At 34.6% G+C, this 27,162-nt stretch overlaps 1 protein-coding gene across 5 annotated transcripts in view; it reads left to right on the top strand.

Moving 5' to 3' along the window:
* The window catches only part of CADPS2 (calcium dependent secretion activator 2), a 567,381-nt gene that overhangs the window by 147,081 nt on the left and 393,138 nt on the right, over positions 1–27,162 (top strand). The gene's annotated exons all lie outside the window — the stretch shown is intronic.

The raw sequence follows: 27,162 nt of genomic DNA, 5'->3' as shown, positions 1-27,162 counted from the left end.
GCAAGTATTATTACCTACACTTTACATAAATAGAAATTGAAGCTCACAGAGGTTAAATGACTTTTCCAGTGTTACATATTGTAAGCATCCGAGTTAAATGTGAATCCAGATTTTTTTTTTTTTACTATTTCTGGCATGCTATCGTTATTTCACAGTTGCCATTTTGAGTATACCTATGTCAGGTACTGTGGACACTTCAAAATCTATTAGCAATCTCAGACATCAGAGAAATTAAAATATATTTAAATATATGTTTATATTTTAGAATGAGTCTTATAAACAAGATAATTATTCCCATCTTACTCATGAAGTTAAGTGACTTGTCCAAAACTGCATAGCTAATTAAAAGCAGAGCTAAGAACCTCATACCACCGTAGCTGAGTAAAAGCAGACTCCTAGGTTCCATACAAGACCTGTTGAATAAGAATTTCTGAGAATGGGGCTTCAACATCTGAATTTTGAACCTGTGCCTCGTGAACAAAAGTTCTCTGAAAAGGAATTTCATTTATTTAATTTTGACTTTTAAGTTAATTTATTTTGAGACAAGGTCTCATTCAGTCATCCTGACTAGAGTGCAGTGATGTGATCATAGCTTACTGTGGCCTAGAAATCCTTGACTCAAGCAATGGGCTCTGATTTTATAGTGAAACATTTTACACTAGGTTCCCAGTCAGGTCCACTTATGCAAATAAAGGATTCAAACTTGCTTAGCTCTCACTGGTCAACACAAGCAAGTTCTGATTGGTTGGATATAACTGGGCCCTGATTGGACAAGGTAGGTGAGCTCTGATTGGTGGGTTCAGGTGAGTTCCTAAAGTCCCAAAGTTAAACAGAGGTGTGAATTTTCAGGGAACTCCGAGTAACATGTATGACTTCTAGTCAGCAAATGGCCACTTGACTCAATTTGAATGTAAACCTAGTTAGCTACTTGGGATCCATCTTGAAGGATTGGCTCTTTTGGGATCACATTTGTTCACAGCCTTGATAATTTTGATTCACATTGTCATTTGAGAACCATATTGATGCAGACCTTATAACTTCTAGAATGTATGTTCCATGAAAGAGCCATTTCTGTTTACCATTGTATCCCCAGTTTAGCACACAAATATATTCAATGAATACTTGATGACTGAGTGAACGGGTTTTGCAGTACTTATTGCTCTATCTAGAAACTGTATATTTTGGTCTTGTTTTTATTCTTACTTTCTCCATAATTATCTTTTTCTAAAAGTATTACTTTGTATTGTAATGAAATTTCTTTTGAATATGAGTCTCCTTCATTTCATGATTTTGTGTTTCCTTGAAGATGCTAGATACATATGAAGCATGGTTGGCCTTTCATGTTCTTTCTAACCTAGTTATTCTATGATTCTATGATCTTTTTTGGCTTCTTACATCATTTGAAGTCTATGTTTTCAGGGATGTTATATATATTGTTTGCTGTATGCAGCTGTTTTCAACTATTAATAATCTTTAAGTGGTAATTTGCTCATTTATTATGCTTATTATCCTTTAGCTGTGATAGCCATTTCTGAATCTGTATATAATATATATTATACACAGCATATATAATGTATATTATATAATATACATAGCATATATAATGTATATTTATAATATATTATACATAGCCTATATAATGTATATTATATATTATACATAGCCTATATAATGTATATTATATAATATATTATACATAGCATATATAATGTATATCATATATTATACATAGCATATATAATGTATATTATATAATATATATTACACATAGCATATATAATGTATATTATATAATATATATTACACATAGCATATATAATGTATATTATATATAATATATATTACACATAGCATATATAATGTATATTATATATAATATATATTATACATAGCATATATAATGTATACATTATACATTATATATGCTACATATATTACATTATATACATAATGTATGTTGAAGGATTGGCTTAAAGGATTATATATAATATAAAATTGCAGTTGTTTATTGGTTTCTTTGTGAAAACTAAGAGTCTTTTCAGGCTTTTAAAATTTTATGTAATTACCTTACTTTTTTATCCTTGATAGGTATACTGCATTGCTTGGTCTTATGTTTGTAAGCTAGAGAGAGAGAGGAGCTGGGAAGATTGGCATTTAAATATTTTGATGAAAAATTTTTGTCATTTTACTTTGGAATAGAAAAATTTACTTTTCATATTTCAAGGGATGTTTGACCTGTCGAAATACCTTTTAAACTTTGCAATAATGCCCTGGAAAAAGCCTGTTTTTTTGTAGCGAGTTGATCGCTAAGTAAACCAAGATTGGCAGGCTGTGGCAAGAGGAGATAAAAAATGTCAACACATTCATAGATGAAATCCATAACCAGTAATGAGAAGTGATATTCTAAATTTGCACTGAGCTCTGCAGATCACATTGTATTTGCTGTTTTTGATATTAACCATTGTATTTCACTTCGTATTTTCTTATATTCTAAGGATGGCATTTTAAATTAAGTGTTGAGTAAGAATTTGCACAATGTGTTTTCATGTCTGAGATTCCTATTGTTGTATACAATATCTGGGTTTCTGTTGCCTGTGAGTGTGTTCTGTAAAGTTGCCTGCATTCTTGATGGCATCTGTTTTGTTATGAAGACTAGATAATGCATGGATTGTAGAATTTTGTTGCTTGAAGGTAGCTGAGAAAATCATCTTGTTTGAGCATTTTCCTCTTCTCTCCTCATGCATTTTTAGGTGAAACTGAGAGTGTCAATTTTTCATGCCTACTTAGCAAATTTGTGGCAGAGGGCAGGGCTAGACCTCTGTTAACTCTTCATTCTTCTCTTTCCTTCTGCTTGTATATTCTTATAAAAAGATAGTGCATCTATATAGGTGGGCTGTGGGTAAGTAAACTTGGTATAAATTCTCAATTTCATCAGTGGCCTAGAAATTTAATCCAAGCTAGGTAGCTGCCAAGAACAGAAAGAAGCACATGCAATTTACTTCAATGTAGCATTTTCTAATTCCCCGGCCCAAGGAAAGGGTACTCGGTTTAGAGCTAACACATTGCAAAGGTAGGACCTTGACAGATCTGAGATGCTTATGTTTGTGCTATGCCATAGTCTTAATAGTTTAAGCTGGCACCACAATTCAGAAAGAATTTACGCTCATGTCTATTTATAATCCTTTGAAGGGCACATTTGTTTATCAGGCTTTCTGATACTCTTGGTTCTTTAAACCCAGTGTCAGCAAAGCCGTATCTTTCATGAGGGAAAAATGCAAAGTTAGTACTTAGAGGAATTCTGAGCCGTGGCACTGCTGCAGCTTTCTGATGGGGAAGTCCATTTGATCACAGATTCCATTTTACAGGATTACTCCTTCATTAATCAGGGAAATGCTCTTTAACTTTAAATGCCTTTCCTCAGGAAGTTATTTAGTTTTATTCATTTTACTTTATTTATCTTGTCAGCTTAAGGTTAAGTAATGTTTCTTTGAACACCTATAGTTAGTTATCCACCTCATTAAGCAAACCCTATCTTATATGTGGACAGTTTTTTTTTTTTTTTTGTATCAGGAAGCTCTTCCTAATTTTAGAGTTACAATTTTGTTTTATGTTCTTTTTTAAAACAGTTTTTAAGAGTAAATAATCCCATTTCCCTGACTCTACGACCCTGACAGCATCATAAGTTTTATGCTTGCTCAGATGTTACTCTTAAGTCAGTTTTGTGCATGTCCTTTCTAATCCTCTGTCAGATTTACTCAATAGTTCTTTTTATCATTAAGCTTCTATTTTTAAAGCTTTTTCTCTTTGGCTTCAGGGATAGATCTTGAGAGGAAACACGTGTACCTGTGTTAGCACAGTCACAGTGGGGGCTGGCTTCACCTTGACATGTTTAAAGCTTTTCTCTTTCATTGTCTTAAAAATGGATAGATTAAGCTTTTGGAAAGCGTAGAGCATTAAACAAGTAACATATGCAAGCCTGTGACTAGCTAAGATAGTCATTGTTCATCTATTTCCTAGTACACTATTCGTTTTGTTTATAAAATTTAATTTTATATTGATTTTCAAAGTACTTATTGGGAGGATAATTTTCATTTGACACAACATAAAACAGACTAAAGACATAGTCCCCCTTACAGTTGTCAAGAATATTCATTTTTGTCATTGACTGTTTCTATGAGACAGTATGGAGAATCTTATTTTCACAAGATCATTGGGAAAGCATTCTTTTGCATCTGAATCCAGATTGGTGAATGAGAGTTTTATTTAGAGTGGTTAAGCTGGTGAGTTAAAATTTAGTGTCTTGAATAAACACTATTTGAAAAAAAAATTCAATCTGTTTAGGAGATACCAACTCTTTTTAGGGACACGAGGGTGATATAAAATATGTATGAATTTATCTCATAAATAGGTATCTGCTATCTGTGAGGTGTCATCCAGGCATCCTGCAGGGCATGTTGGTTCTACCTTGCTCTTAAGTACTTCCTGTTTCACTATGGATTAGGGTATATTCCCGGCATTTGCAACCAACATGTGAGGCAAGACCATGGTCTCTCTCTCTGTCCTAGGCTGGAGTACAGTAATGTGATCACAGCTCACTGCAGCCTCAAACTCCTGGGCTCAAGTGATCTTCCTGCCTCAGCCTCCCAAAGTGCTGGGATTATAGGCGTGAACTACTGTGGCTGGCCATTTTTTGACTTTTTAGTAATAAGCCAATCTGACTGGTGTTAAGATGCTATCTCATTGTGGTTTTAATTTGCATTTCTCAAAATGAGAGGGTGGGGGGAGGGAAGTGAGGGATGAAATACTACCTACTGGGTACATGTACACTATTTGGGTGATGGGTACACTAAAAGCCCAGATGGTCCATGCAGTATATCCATGATATAACACAACTACACTTGTACCCCCTAAACCAATCAATCAATCTATCCATCCATCCACTTATATACATACACACGCATATGCATATATACCTATACATATATATATAAAAGAGATGTTTTCACAGTAAAATGGATGAGTTGTAGTTTGCAAACAGGGATTTTTAATCTGGATAGAATTCAGGGGGTCTGTGAACTAGGATGGGAAAACATTAGATCCTTATATTCACTAACCTCTGAGATATAGCCTTCACTTATATTATGACTTAGACAATGAACTACAGTAGTACTAGCAGTGCCTGTGTCATTATTACCAAAAGAAACATATATTTTCATATCACATTACATTCCACTGCACCTCTCTCAAAATATGTTTGTGTTCATGAACTACACCGAAACTACATTACTCTTAAATCCCTTTTTACATTTGTTAACAAGTTGTCATAGAAACACATATTACTATAACACAAATTTGTTTTTTAAAATAATTTTATAACTGTATTTCATTATAATTGCTTTTCTCTGTAATCTTATGGACTTATTTTTATGCATTTAAAAGCATAATCCTGAGAAGAGATCACAATCACTAGGCTTCAACAGACTGCCGAAAGGTTCATGATTCAAAAATGGTTAGAAATCGCTGACTTACAGGATTTGTGGAGGCTTCTGCACGGAGGAAATAGAATTTAAACACATGGAAAAAAAAAGGTGAAAAAACGTTGGGAGTTTTGTACTTTCTGGATTGGACTTCCAGATCTGTGTGACTGATGGAGTTTATGTAACCTTCCTATACTTGAGTTTATTCATCTGTAAAATGGAGATAATAATGTATTTGCCTCCAAGGATGGTTGATGATTGAACCAGTTAATGAAGTTGAATTGCTAAGTACACTGCCTTAGCTAAACGTGAGCTGCTATTACTATTATTACCTACAGCATTGCTTTCCCACAAGTATCTGCCATGGTTTTGCACAATTCAGCACTTAATTTATATTATCATGTGTACTGCTTTCTGATAATTATAAGCTGCTTCCGAGCAGGATACCATGGCTTATACGGCACTGAACATATAGTAGACACTAAGCAATCAATTTATCTGAGTAAATAATTAATTAAATGAATTTTTTTAAGTGCTAGTCAGGTATTGCCATATGCCCTGGAAATAAAAAGATGAACAAGGCAAGGTCCCTGACTTCCATGAGCCCACAGTCTACTAGGAGAGACAGATTTATTTTTATTTTATTTTTATTTTTTAATTTTTTATTATTATTATACTTTAAGTTCTAGGCTATATGTGCACAAGGTGCAGGTTTGTTACATATGTATACCTGTGCCATGTTGGTGTGCTGCACCCATCAACTTGTCATTTACATTAGGTATATCTCCTAATGCTATCCCTCCCCCCCCCTCCCCTACAACAGGCCCCAGTGTGTGATATTCCCCTTCCTGTGTCCATGTGTTCTCATTGTTCAGTTCCCACCTATGAGTGAGAACATGCGGTGTTTGAATTTCTATCCTTGTGACAGTTTGCTGAGAATGATGGTTTCCAGCTTCATCCATGTCCCTGCAAAGGACATGAACTCATCATTTTTTATGGCTGCATAGTATTCCATGGTGTATATGTGCCACATTTTCTTAATCCAGTCTGTCATTGTTGGACATTTGGGTTGGTTCCAAGTCTTTGCTGTTGTGAATAGTGCCACAATAAACATATGTGTGCATGTGTCTTTATAGCAACATGATTTCTAATCCTTTGGGTATATACCCAGTAATGGGATGGCTAAGTCAAATGGTATTTCTAGTTCTAGATCCTTGAGGAATCGCCACACTGTCTTCCACAATGGTTGAACCAGTTTACAGTCCCACCAACAGTGTAAAGGTGTTCCTATTTCTCCACATCCTCTCCAGCACCTGTTGTTTCCTGACTTTTTAATGATTGCCATTCTAACTGGTGTGAGATGGTATCTCATTGTGGTTTTGATTTGCATTTCCCTGATGGCCAGTGATGATGAGCATTTTTTCATGTGTCTTTTGGCTGCATAGATGTCTTCTTTTGAGAAGTGTCTGTTCATATCCTTCACTCACTTTTTGATGGGGTTGTTTTCTTTCTTGTAGATTTCTTTAAGTCCTTTGTAGATTCTGGATATTAGCCCTTTGTCAGATGAGTAGATTGCAAAAATGTTCTCCCATTTTGTAGGTTGCCTGTTCACTTTGATGGTAGTTTCTTTTGCTGTGCAGAAGCTCTTTAGTTTAATTAGATCCCATTTGTCAATTTTGGCTTTTGTTGCCATTGCTTTTGGTGTTTTAGACATGAAGTCCTTGCCCATGCCTGTGTCCTGAATGGTATTGCCTAGGTTTTCTTCTAGGGTTTTTATGGTTTTAGATCTAACATTTAAGTCTTTAATCCATCTTGAATTAATTTTTGTATAAGGTGTAAGGAAGGGATCCAGTTTCAGCTTTCTGCATATGGCTAGCCAGTTTTCCCAGCACCATTTATTAAATAACGAATCCTTTCCTCATTTCTTGTTTTTTCAGGTTTGTCAAAGATCAGACTCTTGTAGATGTGTGGTATTATTTCTGAGGGCTCTGTTCTGTTCCATTGGTCTATATCTCTGTTTTGGTCCCAGTACCATGTTGTTTTGGTTACTGTAGCCTTTTAGTATAGTTTGAAGTCAGGTAGCATGAGGCCTCCAGCTTTGTTCTTTTGGCTTAGGATTGTCTTGGCAATGCGGGCTCTTTTTTGGTTCCATATGAACTTTAAACTAGTGTTTTCCAATTCTGTGAAGAAAGTCATTGGTAGCTTGATAGGGATGGCATTGAATCTATAAATTACCTTGGGCGGTATGGCCATTTTCACGATATTGATTCTTCCTATCCATGAGCATGGAATGTTCTTCCATTTGTTTGTGTCCTCTTTTATTTCACTGAGCAGTGGTTTGTAGTTCTCCTTGAAGAGGTCCTTCACATCCCTTGTAAGTTGGATTCCTAGGTATTTTATTCTCTTTGAAGCAATTGTGAATGGGAGTTCACTCATGATTTGGCTCTCTGTTTGTCTGTTATTGGTGTATAAGAATGCTTGTGATTTTTGCACATTGATTTTGTATCCTGAGAGTTTGCTGAAGTTGCTTATCAGCTTAAGGAGATTTTGGGCTGAGATGATGGGGTTTTCTAAATATACAGTCATGTCATCTGCAAACAGGGACAATTTGACTTCTTCTCTTCCTAATTGAATACCCTTTCTTTCTTTCTCCTGCCTGATTGCCCTGGCCAGTACTTCCAACACTATGTTGAATAGGAGTGGTGAGAGAGGGCATCCCTGTCTTGTGCCAGTTTTCAAAGGGAATGCTTCCAGTTTTTGCCCATTCAGTATGATATTGGCTGTGGGTTTGTCATAGATAGCTCTTACTATTTTGAGATATGTCCCATCAATACCAAATTTATTGAGAGTTTTTAGCATGAAGGGTTGTTGAATTTTGTCCAAGGCCTTTTCTGCATCCATTGAGATAATCATGTGGTTTTTGTCTTTGGTTCTGTTTATATGCTGGACTACGTTTATTGATTTTCATATGTTGAACCAGGCTTGCATCCCAGGGATGAAGCCCAGTTGATCATGGTGGATAAGATTTTTGATATGCTGCTGGATTCAGTTTGCCAGTATTTTATTGAGGATTTTTGCATCGATGTTCATCAGGGATATTGGTCTAAAATTCTCTTTTTTTGTTGTCTCTCTGCCAGGCTTTGGTATCAGGATGATGTTGGCGTCATAAAATGAGTTAAGGAGGATTCCCTCTTTTTCTATTGATTGGAATAGTTTCAGAAGGAATGATACTAGCTCCTCCTTGTACCTCTGTTAGAATCCATCTAGTCCTGGACTTTTTTTTGGTTGGTAGGCTATTAATTATTGCCTCAATTTCAGAGCCTGTTATTGGTCTATTCAGAGATTCAACTTCTTCCTGGGTTAGTCTTGGGACGGTGTATGTGTCCAGGAATTTATCCATTTCTTCTAGATTTTCTAGTTTATTTGCGTAGAGGTGTTTTTAGTATTCTCTGATGGTAGTTTGTATTTCTGTGGGATCAGTGGTGATATCCCCTTTATCATTTTTTATTGCATCTATTTGATTCTTCTCTCTCTTCTTCTTTATTAGTCTTGCTAGTGGTCTATCAATTTTGTTGATCTTTTCAAAAAACCAGCTCCTGGATTTGTTGATTGTTTGAAGGGCTTTTTGTGTCTCTAAGGAGAGACAGACTTATAAGCAGCAATTAATTATTAGAATTGTCCTGGCTGACTTTACCAGCTTGGAGTGGGGTACTGATGACAATGATGTCTTTCTTTTAAGTTTTCCTTTTCGTGTTGAGCAAACCTAGAGGACTTTAATGTGGTGATGCCCACCTCAAAATGAAAATATTATGCACAGACAAATTGATACATGAATTTCTCATGAAGCTCTAAAAATTAAGATTAAGTATGTTAACATAATTAACACAATGCCTGGCACATATATTTCAAATGATAGCTTTTTTGTTAAACCATATGAAACTGCCAATATTTGGCCATTTTTGATGTACAAAAATATACACCCCAGCTTTATGTCGGTAAATTTAATAATATTCAAACAGCAATATTCAATTCTACTTGTTAACTCTCATCATTGTTTCTGTGTGTGGCAGTAATCTTATGAACATTCAGTTTTCAGTCTGAAACTAGGTGATTCACTTTTAGGAATATTACAGGAGGTATACCCTTTTTAGGGGTATATTAAAAGACCCCAAAATTTCACACACGCTCTCTCTCTCGCTCTGTGTGTATACATAGACATACATATATGTATGTCTATGTATATATGTATGTATATACGTATACATGTGTATGTATATACATATACATATATGCATACATACATACACATACATATATGCATACATACATATATGCATATATACATACACATATATGTATATATACTTATACGTATATACATATATGTATATATACTTATACGTATATACATATATGTATATATACTTATACGTATATACATATATGTATATACATACATACTTATATCTACATATATATGTAGATATGTATACGTATATATGTGTATATATACACACACCTCTATGAAGTTATCTTTTATACTTTCACAGTACCTGAAAGCTTATTTACTGTCAAGGTATATTTAAGAATATACAATTACAACAGCATTAATACCATTTTCATGTGTTTTTAATTTTGTTTGGATATGTTTTGCATGTCCTCTCAAATTACTTCTAGAAATTATAACTAAAAGTGTAATTTAATGGTATTGTGGTTTTATTATGGCATACATTTACTGTCTTTAAAATAGTTACTCTAGAATGACTTGTTGGGTCTGATTGACACTTTTAGTATGACATTCCTATTGGTTTTATTTCTACTCAGCTTTCAAATATCCACTGATTATTTGGTATTGAAATAGTCCAGTGCTCCAAAGTTAGGAGGAGACTGCAGTATTTAATTCAAGCATAATGTCTAGGAAATACTATTTTAATAATTAGAGTTTCCATTCCAATAACTCTTTTTTGAGCAAGTTCTTTCCTCTTTGAGATGGTTTATATGAGCTTGTATTTTCTATGTTACAACAAATGATTGCAGAGAGGTAGTTTTTCTTTCCCTAATGACCATTAATCTATGCAAGATTTTGTTAAAGCCATAAGTGATGATATTTTTTCCTTTTTTCAGTCATGATTTTTTTCAATCACCTTGGAATATATTTAATTCTTTATATACTGCTGAGATCTTAGCTTGATTATTGAGTTTTCTGTTCTAAAAATTATTATATCACATAGAATTTAATTGCCATCCTCATTTTCTACTTTCCTAATAAATTTATGTGCACATTTGATGGTGTAGCATGGACAGAAGTTATTAAGTCAGTGACTGTAGATGGATATGAAGAACCCTTCAAGAGTAAAGGTATTAAATACACTTAACTTCTGCTCGTGCATGTTAGGAAGGAAAGTGGAGACCAGCCTTTTCTCTCTCTCTTTCTGCCCAGCATGGCTTTGTTTTTCAAATTGGCGTCATTGCACGTGCCAGTGCACTAAGGCGGCAGCTCTGGTGTGAACTTGTTCCCCTGCCTTCTTTAACAGAAGGATAGGGGGATAGTCAGATAGTCAGAGGAAGTGGATGATTTGAACAAGTTCAGAGCAGGGAGGAAGGCTGTGTTGGGGACTTCCAGCTTGCTCTCCTCATGCATGAAGCCACTAGTTCCCTCTCTCTCTCCCACCCCTTCTTCCCCTCACTTTCTTCCTTTCCTCACTTCTCCTTTCCCCTCTTTGCAGAGCTCTTGGCACCAGTCAAGCTGCCTCACCCCTCAGGGCCCTCTGCAGTGACTGATGCCCATGGCTCCCTCCTCTTACACCCAAAGACCCTGGCTTGCCCATGTCTCTGATGAGAATTCAAAGGGAGCTGTGTTTATATAATGTAGAGGGATTTACACTGTGGCTTTTCCTTTACTCAGTTCCTCAAAATTGTGTACATTTATGGCATAGGATGTCAGTCCTAAAAGTTTTATTATCAAAACAGTAGGTGGCAAGTAATTATTATCATAAATGCAGCGGGTTCTAGAGAAGCCAGGTTGGAGGAGAAAGCAGGATAGAGTCCACCATGACCATTGACTGTTGGGCAGATTGTTTCTAAGAAACAGGTTCATTCCATTGTGTCTGTTCTCTGTTATCCCATACCAGCTTATGATTAGAGTCTTGAGCTCACAACTTGGTCCTCTAAGAGGTAGTAGGTGATCAGTGCTTCAGCTTGACCACAGTGTTTGGTTCTTTCTTTAAGTGTTGTGTTGTAATGCTTGGATTATAAAAGCCTTAACATGGCCCCATTTGATCAGTTCCCTGCCAACTCTTGTATCCTCATTTCGCTAAGCTTTGTTACACTCACTAGACTGTTAGCAACGGAGAAAAACCTGTGGGTACTGACTATGCCATATACAACTTGCTATCTATTCTGTTCCCTGTTTAGAAGGCCATGGCTACCCTTAACTACCTGGAGAACTCTTCCTGTCCTGTAAGACTAAGCTCACTGGCAATATCCTTTAGGCTGCTTTCCCTAAGCCTCCCCATCTTTCTTCCTCCCTCTTTCTACTTCTACCTCCTTTTTCCCTCTCTCCCCTACTCACCTGCTTTCCTTTTGCCCCTCCCACATCCTCTTCCCCCTTCTTGTCATTTTTCCATGTCAAGAAATTTCCAGATATATAGGAATATGATGGAGAATGCTGACAGGCAGTTCTTTGAGTAGTCAAATTAAGATGTAATGGTTGAATTGTATAATGGCAATCACATAAACTACATATATAAAGCTTCTAGCTTAGTAAACTCTAAATGTGTTTTTTTAAACTAAAGAATGAGGGGGCCAGGCGTGGTGGCTCATGCCTGTAATCCCAACATTTTAGGAGGCTGAGGCATGAGGATTGCTTTGAGTCCAGGAGTTCGAGACCAGTCTGGGCAACATAGAGAGACTTTGTCTCTACAAAAAAAAAAAAAAAAAACAAAAAAATTAGCCGAGTGTGGTGGAATGCACCTATAGTACCAGCAACTTGGGGGGCTGAAGCAGAGGATCACTTGAACTCAGCTAGTTAAGGCTGCAGTGACCTATGATTGTGTCACTGTACTCCAGCCTAGGTGACCGAGCAAGACCTTGTCTTCAAACAGACAAAAAAGAATGTGGGATATACTGCTCATGTGCTAGGATAATTGAGTTGTATTTCAATATTTTTCTGCCCAGGAATTTTACTACACAGGGAAAACGCTTATGCCCTCACCAAGGTGCATTTATAAATTTAAGGCCCATTAGCTAAACGAAAGGGATGGAAAGATTTCGGTTGCTGCAGGTTGTATAAGAAGATTTTCTATATTAGAGTGTTGTTTACCTTCCTGAATCTTGAAGCTACTTCGTTTTTAGTATTTACATCTGGTTATGAAAGTTAGTTATTACCCTTTCAGTTCCAACATAACTTCCACATAGAAACATTTAACCAGTATCATATGTAAGTTGCGTCATAAGTGTCTTATAATTTTTGTAAACATTTTTATGTGGTCTTATCAGTTTAATATTCTTACCTATTCTAAAAGTATTTGAAAAATGCAGCAATGATTATTTGTAGTCTGGTTTTTATGTGTTTTTACCCTCAATTTACACATCTTTGAAGTTGCCAGACTACTGAGGCATTGCTACTAAATATTTGTCATCTTTACTTGCTTTGTGGGACCAAATTGAGAAGAGGAGATAACTTCTTAATTGGGTTTTGACAAGACTATTTGAAAAATTAGCTCACAATTATAACAAGTGAAAGATAAAGACAAGTATGTTGAAAATAAGCTGTAGGATAAATTGTATCCTGAATTCAAAAGTATGAATATAAAAAATATGTTAGGAAGTATTCACACAACAAAAGGAGTCCTTGTTTTGCCATTTAGCTCATTATAAAGTTCTAAGTGGCAAATTTTGTTGGGATATTGAAAATCAGAAATGATACCACATTACAGAGTTTGTCAACATTTGAAATTTTATTTTGTGTTCTAGTAGAAAAAGTCATGTTCACATTCCAAGTAGGGACAAAACCCCATTATTTCCTTTGGGTTCTGCTTTCTTGTTTATAAATCAGTGTTTCCCTTTCTGGGCCTCCCTCCATTCCCCACCCCTCCCAAGAACCACCATATTAGCAGAGTCAGTGCCCCTTGGTCGCACTCTACCTTTGACTTCCTCCTCATGATTTACCTGGTAGATGAGGTTGGAAGGAGAAACCAGGCATGCCTGCCTTTCTTATTTATTTATTTATTTTTAATTATTATACTTTAAGTTCTAGGGTAGATGTGCACAACGTGCAGGTTTGTTACATATGTATACATGTGCCATGTTGGTGTGCTGCACCCATTAACTCGTCATTTACATTAGGTATATCTCCTAATGCTATCCCTCCCCCCTCCCCCCACCGCACAAAGGACAGAAAACCAAATGCGTTCCTTTCTGTGTGGAGCTTTCTGCTGACTGGGAGCTCCCTTACCCCTGCTCTTTTAGGCTGTTAGCTTTGCAAGGGATTTTGTCTAGGAGTGGAGACGTAGGTTGTATTTTCCTGCCTTTTTGGTAGTGATGGTAGCAGAAGGGGGTGGGCCTGCCCTATGCAGGGTGGACCATTGTTTTAGATATCAGAAATGTAGCATAGTACATATGCCACATGTTAGATAGTACCCCAGTAAGGTCCGAGGCAGGCTTTTTTTCATAAAACAAATATTCCTGTAGCAACATATATGAATAGTCATACTGAATGAATGCATAGACTTCCATTACTTCAGATCAGTTTTTTAAAAAATTAATATTTGTAATTGACAAATTATAATTGTATGTTTATGGTGTATAATGTGATGTTATGACACATATACAATATGGAATGAGGGTATCAAGCTAAGTAACATATTTATCACCTCACATACTTTTTTTGTGATGAGAACATTTGAAATGTATTCTTCTAGCAATTTTGAAATATCAGCTTTTTTCCCCTCCCCCAATGAATTTGCTGCATACTTATGGGGAAAAATACTTTCAGAGTTTTCATATCGAATTGTAGATAGAAGATAACAGCTTTTAGTAAAATCTAGAGGAGCAAAATCATGTCATTATTGTTTCTCCTAGTGTCAGGGTGGATGACTTTAAGCTTTGGTGTAGTACCTTACTAGGGGCAGACCATGTGGGGTTTTTACTTTGGAGCTTTGCACTGTGGTTGGTTTTTGTACTTGTACAATTGGCTTTTTTTTCTTTGCAATACATTGTGTTGAGAGGTTTTAAGCCTTGTGTCCGTGAGAATTTTGACCATAGAAGATGACTAAAGCTATCTTTGTCCATAGGAAAGCAGCTTTTGTTTTAGAGGCAGACCTGTATACTTCAGACCTTATTCAAAGCAGAATGACCTCTGTTTGGACGGTGTATAGAAAAGAGAATCTTTTTCATGTTTTTAAGGCATAGGCAGAATAATATTTGCTACTTTTAAATTACAAGGCACAGAAATCCTGTGTCAGTTATAGAAGAGCCAATCATGGATTCATGTGTCTTGCTCATAAGCTCAAGTCACCATTTTGCCATCTGGGTTCTGGAAGGAGAAACCTTACCTAGGAGATAGGGTTCTGAGGCCTAACCAATCTTAACTAGGGACATTGGCTGCCAAAGACTGAGAAAGATATTACAGTGCTTATAGTCAACAGGGGCTTAAAATCTAAGGTGTGTACATAACTCCTGTATATCAGTATGAAAACTCAGACAATCCCTGAACAATGTGAATAAGGGATATGAATAACAAGTCAAAGAATAGGAAACTTAAATGACCAATAAGCTCTATTAGTTTCATGTAGTTGCTGTATCAAATTGCCATAAACAGAATTCCTTAAAACAACAGAAATTTATTCTCTCACAGTTATGGAGGCCAGAAGTCTGTAGTCAAGGTGTCAGTAAGGCTGTACTCCCTCTAGCAGCTCTAGGGGAGATGCCTTCCAGTGGTTCATCCACCTATAGCTGTATGGCGTTTAACCAATTACATGCTTGGTTTCCATTTTCTCATTGATAAAATGAGATTCTGATAGTGTCTACTTCATTGCAGTGTTGTGAATTTTAAATGAGATAAGACATAGAGTGCTAAACACCAAGTGTTAAGTAAAGACTCAAATCGGAACTTATTATTACTGTAAGTTTCTATTATTCAACAAATTATCAGTAATATACTTGAAATATTAGCTAGTACAGTTTGTAAGAACACTATACGAAACACCTTGTGAGTAAATAGACTTATTCCTATGAATGGCAGTGGATCTTGTGCTAGTCTCCTCTTGAATATTTATTGCTTACCCTTCATATCCCATCTTGTATGTATGTGTTTTGGTAAGAAATTAACATGCAAAAAGCAAATGTTTGGTTCCTCTGTCTCTCCACTTGACTGTGTATTCTTTTTGTAACTGTTTTACCCATAGCCCTACTTACTGTTTGTTTTTTTTAAAAAAAGTGGTGATAGTAAAACATTAAAAGAAGTTGTTTACCAAAGATTTTAAAATGGAAATGTAAGCAAAATGAGACATAGGAAATCAAGCTAAATACCAAAGACAACTAGAAACAATCTGAAAGTTGTAGATTTGATAGAAACAGTGAATACTATGTCCACTTTGTATTCTTGGTAGGTATAGACTGCTACTCACATGTATTTTCAGATTAACCATGTCGTTTTGCTTCTCAATTTATATGGAATATCGTTTACTTTTCCCACCTGAGTAATCTGTTAGTATAACCTTACCAATTAAATAGAAACTAACTAGAACATAATAATTTACCTCTAGGTCTTGCTAGAACTAGTTGTTTAAGTGGGTTATACAAACACTTGCTTTCTGTCATGATAACCTCCTCTTTTCCCTAAATCTCAAACTAAATTTGAATCATTGGTGACATGAATGATCTTCTTAAAGTTTGACATGGATTATGAATGTAATAATTAGTTGGCGAAACCAGGCTCTTTGTCAACATATTGAAAAATATTGTGCCAGCAGATCTAATGAAAAGCTTTACTTGTTTGTTTTACTTTTGTTTTTATGGGTGGTCTGTGGATGTGAGGGAACAAAAAAGACCTTTTTATTTTTTAAAGTTGGCCTGTACATTATAAGTATAAAATGCATAATAAGTAAGTTCTATCACTGTTTTCATGCATCTTCTATGAATCATGAAATATTTTGTACCTAACGTGCATTCAAATACTAGCTGTTTAGCTGGAGATGTTACTAGGTATTTGTGTAAAGAGATCACTTGTCTTCAAGAATATATGTTATATATGGAAAAGTGATACTTATCACTTTTTTTTTTTACCAATATTTTATGTCAAAATAGAAACTTCCTTACAATTATAAGATTGAAAAAAATCGTTACAGAGCATGGCATCATCTTTAGTAAACTGGGTGAATAAGACAATGATTTAAATATAATGATGGGTGCTGGCAGTGTACACACATCAGTTTGTGTATGAGCCAAGTAGTGTTCTAAGTGCTTTAAAGACTGTGCATTGTTTCTTTTAATCCTCACGGGAGTCCTAAAAATTTGGTACTATTGTTATCTCTCTTTTACAGGTAAGGGAACTAAGGCACGTGAGTTTAGATAGGTTGCCTAAGTTGTAGAGCTAATTACAAATATTAATTAAACTTGCAAAATTCAACAATTGCTATTCCTGGTAAAACTAACGAGACTTAAGACTATGAAAATTATATAAAACAAAGCTTTGTTTTTAAATATAAAATTTTAAAGCTCCATCAGATCTGAATGAAGGAAACTTTGTGAACAGATGTGCTGTATGGGCTGCATTATTTTTCATTGTATGAAATATCCTAAGGAAAGTGATACCTTAGGGTATCAGAACTATGTAAAAATTAAACTGTCTTACCTTGGGGGCAGGATTTATTTTTGTGTGTGCTGTAACATGAATGTTTGTGTTCCTCTTGAGATGTTGAAATCTCAACCCACAAGGTGATGGTATTAGGAGGTGGGGACTTTGGGAGGTGATTAGCTCATGGGAGCAGAGCCCACATAAGTAGAATTAGTGTTCTTATAAAAGAGGCTTGAGAGAGACCCCCTTACTCTTTCCACAATGTAAGAACACAGCGAAAAGGTGCTTTCTATTAACCAGAAGCAAACCCTCATGAGACACCAAATCTGCTTAATCCTGGACTTCTCGGCCTCCAGAACTGTGCAAAAATAAATTCCCACTGCTTATAAGCTACCTAGTTTATGGTAATTTATTATAACAGCCCAAACAGACCAAGATACTGTGCTTCTCTGGTCCTTCCTTCATACCTTATTTAGCATATTATCATATCAGCAGGTCAGTTTCTTGGAAAAAATACAACCATGACCTCATCTTTGAATCCCTGGGTACACAAAAGAGTCATTAGGACAGGAAATGGTTCCTTTTTGATCAGTGCTGTAGCCCTAAAATTGTGTGCACTTATTATTAAGTACTATGCACATAGTAGGGTCTTGATAAATATTCGAATGAGTGAAATAATCAATAATGTAGACATTTTGAATAGATGGTTCTTAGATTGTGCTTCTAGAGGGAATATGAAAAACAACTAAGGCATGACAGGTCCTTAGTCATGCCAGAGAAGCACCTTTGTTAAATCAAATAAGAAATTGATTTTTTACAAATCAGTGCACTAGATCCTGTAGGAAGATGAAGGAGCATAGCGAAGTCCTACCCTCAAAAATCTTGTAATTTGAGAGGTAAAGACAATAACCTTTGTAAGAGGGGGAAAAAGTAACATTGTTTTCAACACTAGAAGAAAAATATCGCAAGATATTATAGAAATAATTTCCTAAGAAAGGATTAGAGTATGAAGAAAATAGTGCTTATTGCTTAAAAGATACAGAAGTGTTTTTTTTTTAATTTAAAAATGTACATGTATGCTTCTTACCATCAGAGTGAACAGGCAACCTAAAAAATGGGAGAAAATTTTCGCAACCTACTCATCTAAGGGCTAATATCCAGAATCTACAATGAACTCAAACAAATTTACAAGAAAAAAACAAACAACCCCATCAAAAAATGGGCAAAGGATGTGAACAGACACTTCTCAAAAGAAGACATTTATGCAGCCAAAAGACACATGAAAAAATGCTCATCATCACTGGCCATCAGAGAAATGCAAATCAAAACCACAATGAGATACCATCTCACACCAGTTAGAATGGCAATCATTAAAAAGTCAGGAAACAACAGGTGCTGGAGAGGATGTGGAGAAATAGGAACACTTTTACACTGTTGGTGGGACTGTAAACTAGTTCAACCATTGTGGAAGTCAGTGTGGCAATTCCTCAGGGATCTAGAACTAGAAATACCATTTGACCCAGCCATCCCATTACTGGGTATATACCCAAAGGACTATAAATCATGCTGCTATAAAGACACATGCACACGTATGTTTATTTGTGGCACTATTCACAATAGCAAAGACTTGGAACCAACCCAAATGTCCAACAATGATAGACTGGATTAAGAAAATGTGGCATATATACACTATGGAATACTATGCAGCCATAAAAAATGATGAGTTCATGTCCTTTGTAGGGACATGGATGAAATTGGAGATCATCATTCTCAGTAAACTATCGCAATGACAAAAAACCAAACACTGCATGTTCTCACTCATAGATGGGAATTGAACAGTGAGAACACATGTACACAGGAAGGGGAACATCACACTCTGGGGACTGTTGTGGGGTGGGGGGAGGGGGGAGGGATAGCATTAGGAGATATACCTAATGCTAACTGATGAGTTAATGGGTGCAGCACACCAGCATGGCACATGTATACATATGTAACTAACCTGCACATTGTGCACATGTACCCTAAAACTTAAAAGTATAATAATTTTAAAAAATATACATGTATGCTGTATGTACTGTTTTAACTGCGAAATATGTTTAAATACAAAAATAAAAAACATTGCCAGGCATGGTGGCTCATACCTGTAATCCCAGCACTTTGGGAGGCCGAGGCAGATGGATCCTAAGGTCAGGAGTTCGAGACCAGCCTGACCAATGTGGTGAAACCCCGTCTCTACTAAAAATACAAAAATTAGCTGGGCGTGGTGGCACATGCCTGTAATCCCAGCTATTCAGGGGGCTGAGGCAGGAGAATCACTTGAACCCTGGAGGCAGAGGTTGCAGTGAGCCAAGATCACACCACTGTACTCCATCCTGGGTGACAGAGAGAGACTCTGTCTCAAAAAAAAAATGTAAAACATATATTGTGACAGTTCATAGGAGAAAGAACTCACTTGGGACTTAATGAAACAGGGAAGCTTTGTGGGGACTGCAGGATTCAACTATCACTTGGGGTGGAAATAGAAGGCATTCTGGTTTGGAGAAAAAGTTGGTCGCAATGAGAAATTTTTTCTTTTAAGTATTACTCTTGATGTAATGTTAGAGTTTTCTCTGAGGTACCATGGTATACATAATTGGTATAGTTTTCTCTTGATAATGACTCTTTGGGGCTCATGACCTGATATATAGATATAGATCTATATTTAAATATCTTGAGAGATATAGCTATATATTCATTTACATAAAAATAATTAAAGGAGAATTTTTATCCATGTAAAGGCTACTTCTTATATGTTAGAAATGGTTATTACTTTATGGCTGCATATTATTCCATATTTAGTCCATTTTTCAGATACAGAGATGTAGATGAAATTTATTCTTGATTTTGGAGAGAAAATGTAAGACAGATGGCCTCTGATCCTGTGATATTAAATAAGCCTTTTTCTGGACAACTGTTGTCAATGTAATTCTTAACTGAGGGAAGACTTGTCAAATCATTGCCTGTTCTCTTTTTTTAAAAAAGTGAGTAGTTGTATAAAGCATAGATTGTAAAAGCTGCAGATACGTCTTAATATTTTGAAGAGAAAGTACTTGAAAATCAACATTTTGTCAGGGACCTTGAGCAAGTTTTATTGTGCTAGTATAGGGACAGGAGGGAGAAAACAGGATTTTTAAAAAATGAATCAGATAAGACCACTGCTCACAAGATATTCTAAAGCAAGTGAAAGTATAGACAGACATATATGCATCTAATTATACATAATACAAGGCAAAATTAAATGACTGCCAAATAGGTACAAAAATAATGTGTCATAGAAACAGGTGGTTTTGGCTAGGGAGATCACAAATGGGGGGATTGAAATTGGTCTGTAAAGATGATGGGAATTTTATTAGGTGGAAAATGGAAGAAAAAGGTTTTTCAGGATTGAGAAGAGGAAGGAAGGCCTATTTATTGAATACCTACCAAGCTAAGCTAGCAGTGTGCTTGGCTATTTACAAACAGATGTGAAATAGGTCATCCAATACTCATCATGGCCCTAGAGGCAGACTACTTTTCCAGACTACAGATGAGAAAGCTGAGGCTCAATGTGGCTCAGCTTAAATGACTAGCATGTAGCAGAAACTGGATTTCAGACATATCTGTCACACAGCCTGGTGCTTTAATACACTGTTCACTGTTTCTGCTAGTGTGATGACTCTATGCTCATGTTGTTGTCGTCGTTTTTCTGTGCTCCTTCACAGGAGGGATTAAATTATATAAGAAATAAAAAAGGGTTTTGTGATCTATGAATTGGAAAAACATAAGGGGAAAATCTCCTTAATCACCTCTGCCCTGTTATTTCTGACTGCTGGGAACTCACTCAGAGTTAACCACAGACTCACTCAGAGTTAACCATCATAGGTCTTGTATTAGGAAGGCAAAGCGTATGCAAACCTTCAATAACTGATTGTGGCTTAGGAAGATTTAGAGTCTGTTTTAAGCTTTAGGACAATCTTGAAATGATGGAGTCCCAGAAGCAGCCTCCAAAACCTTTTGGTCCTCATCGTTGGATCTTAATAATGAGAGGGGCAGAGTAGCCTGTTAAGAGAACAGGACAATTGCTGGTGGTGATTTAAAGGAATCTGCTTGGGTGTATTTTTCCTTTTTTGAGTATATTGCCTATTCACCACTGCCTCAAACAAAAATCCAGTCTAAATGGTTGAGTTAATATGAAGATATATTTTGTTCCAAGCTCAAAGATAATAATTATACTACTGCCAAATATTGTCTTAATCTTGTGTTTACTTAAGACTATTTATCTCCTCCTCCTACCTCCTAGTGCAAAGACTACAATGTGAATTTTTCCCCCATTACTTCCCAGAGTAGTAATAATGAGTTCCTACTCCGTTGATTACCATTCTATCTTCTAAATTTGTAGACTGAATGAGGAAAAAATTGTTTTCAATTTATTGTTAAAGTTTTGTAGACCATGACTTGAATTCTGAATGAAGAAGAGAGTTTAATTTATGCTTATTTATGCCCATTACAATTTAAATGGATTTGATCATATTCCAAATGCTCATTTATCTTTGTATTAAGGTATGGCTAAGGAATCAAGTTTTATGATTGCTAAGAGCAAGGAAGATATATATATATATCTCCAATACAATATATGTGGATATATATCTCCAATACAATATGTGTGGATATATATATCCACACACACATATATATATATACATACACACATATTCTGTGTGTACATATATAGAATAATTATAAGTTGAACTCATAAATATTCTAACTATTCTGTACTCTTACTGAAATGATCACCCTTCTGAAGATAAAACTCAGTAGATACAATTTTGCATAAGGAATATTACTGGATAGAATACAGAGGATAATGACACTATCAATTTAATTCAACTTTTATTGAGAACCTATGATGTGGTAGATACTGTCCTAGAAGCTAGGTATTAAAAAGATGAGAATAAGATTTAATCCTGTCCTTCAAGGAGATTAATAGAATAGTTAATTTTGTAGAGGGAATTATATCAGGATTTTTTCTAAATGGGTAGATTATAGCAGCACTTGCAACAGGAGGACAAATGGATAACTATATGAGATGACAGATATGGTCATTTGTTCCATTATAGCAACCATTTTACTGTATATGTGTATCTTATAGCATCATGTTATACACATTAAATATATGCAACAAAATTTACTTAAAATATATATATAAATTAGAATTATAGTTGCTGCAATCCAGAAATGCCTTTATATAAACTAGTTTTGTTAAATGAAACTATGAAGTTTTTTTAACCACTGATATTAATTAGAGGAGATGCTTGCAAATAATAAGATATATATATATATTAGAAAACATTAAAAATTGTAAAAGTAAAGATTCCACTTTCAGAAAAATATTATCATTAGTACTCTTTGCTTTTGTGCAGCTCTCATTGAAGTACTTTAGAGTCACTATTCTGTTTTCCTCAGATCTCATTATGATTAATTTAATTTCTTGCAGAAAAACATACGTAGTTGTAATGTTTGAGCCTAAATGCAAAATAAATGTTTTTTGAATTCCTAGAGAGCTCTCATGATATCATAGCTCTGGATACTGACACTTGTGAGGTAGTTTATTGGTTTTCCTTTCATCTTAAAGATGCTATCTGAGTAGTGCAATGTCATTGTATTTATCTGTTTTGCTTTATTGGAGTAGAGATTTCTGGAAGTGTGAGCATTCTTACCCATAGAGATCAAAGAATAGCAGACGGGTAGAGGTCAGTTAGTTGATTTTTTCTCTCTTAATAATAATTATAACCTTCTCAAAAATTTAATTGGCACCTGGAAGTTATAGGATACATACATATATACATCCAACATGCATATAACTCTTTTCTTCTGCCTAGATGATGCCCTCCTTAAGGTCAGAGCCATGTTGTGTCCCCGTTAACATAGACTCTGGCTCATGTCAGTGCCTCGTGTACAGTGCATATTACATGATTGTTGTGGTTAATGGTTAAGTATTATTCCTTTGGGGATACTTCAGGAATTTAGAGCCTGTAACTGCCATTGTGCCTGCCTGCTTACCTTCTGGTTCATGTATTTCCCCTTGGTAACACAGCATTCAAATCTTCACCCTTCCTCTGGTCATGTGCTCAGCCAGGGAGCGAGCTCTCTACAACAGGATAAATCATGATTAACCTAAGATAATCATGATGATTCCACTCCAGTTTCCAAGGATTTCATTAGGCATGGGTTTGTGAAGCAATTCTAGCCAAAGAGACATTGAGGGAAGTCTGGTAAGTTTCTGGAAAAAAAATGTGTGTGTGTGTACATATATATATACACACACATACACATATTTTTATATATATATATATATTCCTTGCTCTTATATAAGTATATATACATATATATGAGCAAGGAATATATATATAAAAGAATATGTATATATATGTTCTACTTATCTCTTGTTAAGAGCATGTAAGTATATATATATATACACGCACACACACTATCTATCTCTTAAGTGTGTGTGATATATATATATATATATATTCGCTGTTAACAAGAGATAGGTAGAATGACTTTTTGAACCAGTTGAACCAACCCTAGTAATATGTTTCAGTTCTCTTTAGCCTGCCTACAAAAGGAATATATAAACATATATATATTCCTTGAATATATAAACATATATATATATTCCTTGAATATACATATCCTTGAATATGTATAATATATAATATATATAACATATATAGAAATATATAATATAATATACATTATATATAAATATTATATATTATATATCATATATATATAAATGTTATATAATATATAATATATAATATATTTTATATAATATATAATTATATAATTATATAATATATAAATATATAATATATAATTATATAATATATAAATATATAATATATACTAATTATATATAATATATAATTATATAATATATACTAATTATATACAATATATAATTATATAATATATACTAATTATATACAATATATAATTATATAATATATACTAATTATATACAATATATAATTATATAATATATACTAATTATATACAATATATAATTATATAATATATACTAATTATATACAATATATAATTATATAATATATACTAATTATATACAATATATAATTATATAATATATACTAATTATATACAATATATAATTATATAATATATACTAATTATATACAATATATAATTATATAATATATACTAATTATATACAATATATAATTATATAATATATACTAATTATATACAATATATAATTATATAATATATACTAATTATATATAATATATAATTATATAATATATACTAATTATATATAATATATAATTATATAATATATACTAATTATATATAATATATAATTATATAATATATACTAATTATATATAATATATAATTATATATAATATTATAAATATATATTATAAATATATATTATCTATATTATTATAAATATTATATATTATCTATATTATATTATATATATTATATATTATCCCTAGTAATATATTTCAGTTCTCTGTAACCTACCTGCAAAATTCAGCAGAATGAAAAACTCTTCAATATTTGTCTGTTAAAAAGAATATCCATGTATTGAATAAATGATCTAAAAGGAACAGATTACAGTAGCCTCAATCATTCAGTCTCTCTGTCTCCCAGTCACATGCTGTTCCAGGAAGACTCTTAGACCTCATTCTAATAAAATATATGCAATTTCTCATGATACTTAATGGACTAATAGGTAACTTGTACAGATCTCTGCTGTTTCTATTCCAGGGAAAACTGGAGAAATTAAGTTGCATTGAGGACATCATCCTTGATGGAAGAATTGTCAATTATAAAAGCTTATTCTGTGTCAAGAATTTATACCTGACCACCCACTGGGGATGGGAGAGTTTTGGGATGCTTCTCTCCTCAGGCTGTTTCATTAGATTAGGGTTTCTTAACCTTACTGTTGACATTTTGGACCACATAATTTCTTATTGTGGGGAGCTACTATGTGCATTTTCAGATGTTTTAGCGGCAACGCTGGTGTGTACTTGCCAGATGCTAGTAGCACTCTCTAATTGTGACAATCAAAAAATGTCTCCAGAAACAGCCAGATGTCCCCTGGGAGGCAAAATTGCCCCCAAGTTGAAAACCACTTTTTAAGAGATAGATGATTGTTTCTTATAGGTGTATTTTGTTATAAGAGGAGGGCAGAAGAGAGGGCAGTTCTATCATTGCCTTAACGACTTTATATTATAATGAGAAAAATAGAATGAATTAGTTAAGTTCCTCAAATTGGTCCTTTCAACCATACAGAGAACCTTTTGATGTAAGATATGTTTTGAAGCAAAATATAGTTGCAGGTTAAACACTTCACCCACAAAAAATCTGCAAAATAAAAAGTCAGAATTATTTTGTAATCCTACTTCCAAAGGTTAAATAATCACAGATTTAACAAATTACCTCTAATATGATGATGTTAAACTGTCTTCTTAATGAGGCTTCAATTTGTCACTGTTAATAGAATCAGCCAGGAATTCACTCCATTTGAACATGAAAAAAAAAAAGTCTACCTGTAAGGACAGTTCAGATGTGAACTGAATCATGCTTCAATAGAATTGTATGAATGGGACAAGTAGACTGTTTCCTAGTTTTTTTTTTTTTTAAAAAAAGCAAATATTACCTAAAATACAGGGAATACTAACAAATATTAACTAAAATAGGCCCATGGAATACAATAAATGCTTTTGTCCAAATGAGAAAACTCTATCATGTCTGTGATTAAATGTTCATGTCCATTTTGCACACTAGGAAATAGGGTCTTTTCTTTTTCTATCCCTAGGACTTTGTGGCATGCTAAGCACATAGAAGATAACCTATACATGATAGAAAATAAATATTTGAGTGGGTGTTGCCAATTTATTGGCTCCTTGAAACAGACTTTAGATAAAGATTTAAGATAAAAGTAAACAATAAGGCATCTTTAAAGCAGTAAAGATTCTGTAATTTGCAAAAATAATGTAGTGATTTTTTATCATTGTGGCCATCCTTTCCTCTTCCCACTACTATCCTTCCAGTTACTAAATCTGTTACTCAGCCTTTGTCTGTGTCTCTACATCTATGCTGCTTCTTCGAGTCCAAGCCACTATCTTCTTTTGCCTAAGCTCATTCTCTTGTTATTTTCCCTCTCCAATACATTTTCCCCATAAAGCAACCAAAGTGAACATTTTGAAACACATTTGTCACCTCCCTGGCTTAGAACCCTACAGTGTGTTTCTCTTGTCCTTGGGACATCATCCAAAATCCTTAGTCTCTACAAAAGTAAGGCCATCTCTATTTTCTTCTCCAATATATGTCCACTCTCAGTATTTGCCTAGCACATAGTAGGTTCTTACCAGAAGATGGGACTGTATTAGGCTAACAATATGAGTTTACACTGTTTTCTTAGTGTTGGATCTTTAGGTGTGGGATAGGCATTTAATGTGGGAAGTGGGTGGGAATGGTTTGCTCCTACTTCCCACAGAATGCCATATTGGGTAGTGTTGAACCATCCCACAGAATGCCATATTGGGTAGTGTTGAACCATCCCACAGAATGCCATATTGGGTAGTGTTGAACCATGCATGAAAACTGGCAACTGGCCCAGGTACATGCACTAATACATGAATTATTTTTATCTTTGCCTTTGCCTTACAGCTAGAAAAAAAAATTACATGGCTGGGTAGATTTTCACTCTATCCAGAACTAAGGAAGAAACCCAAGGCTTTAAAAAATTCCCACCAGTTTATTTATTGCTTTACAGCTTATTCAAATTGTTACGTATCTTGACTCATTGCTTAGCTTTTTAGCCAATAGGAT

This window comes from Pongo pygmaeus, chromosome 6 (assembly GCF_028885625.2).
Source record: "Pongo pygmaeus isolate AG05252 chromosome 6, NHGRI_mPonPyg2-v2.0_pri, whole genome shotgun sequence".
NCBI lineage: Eukaryota > Metazoa > Chordata > Mammalia > Primates > Hominidae > Pongo > Pongo pygmaeus.
This window is presented reverse-complemented; position numbering and strand designations above follow the sequence as displayed.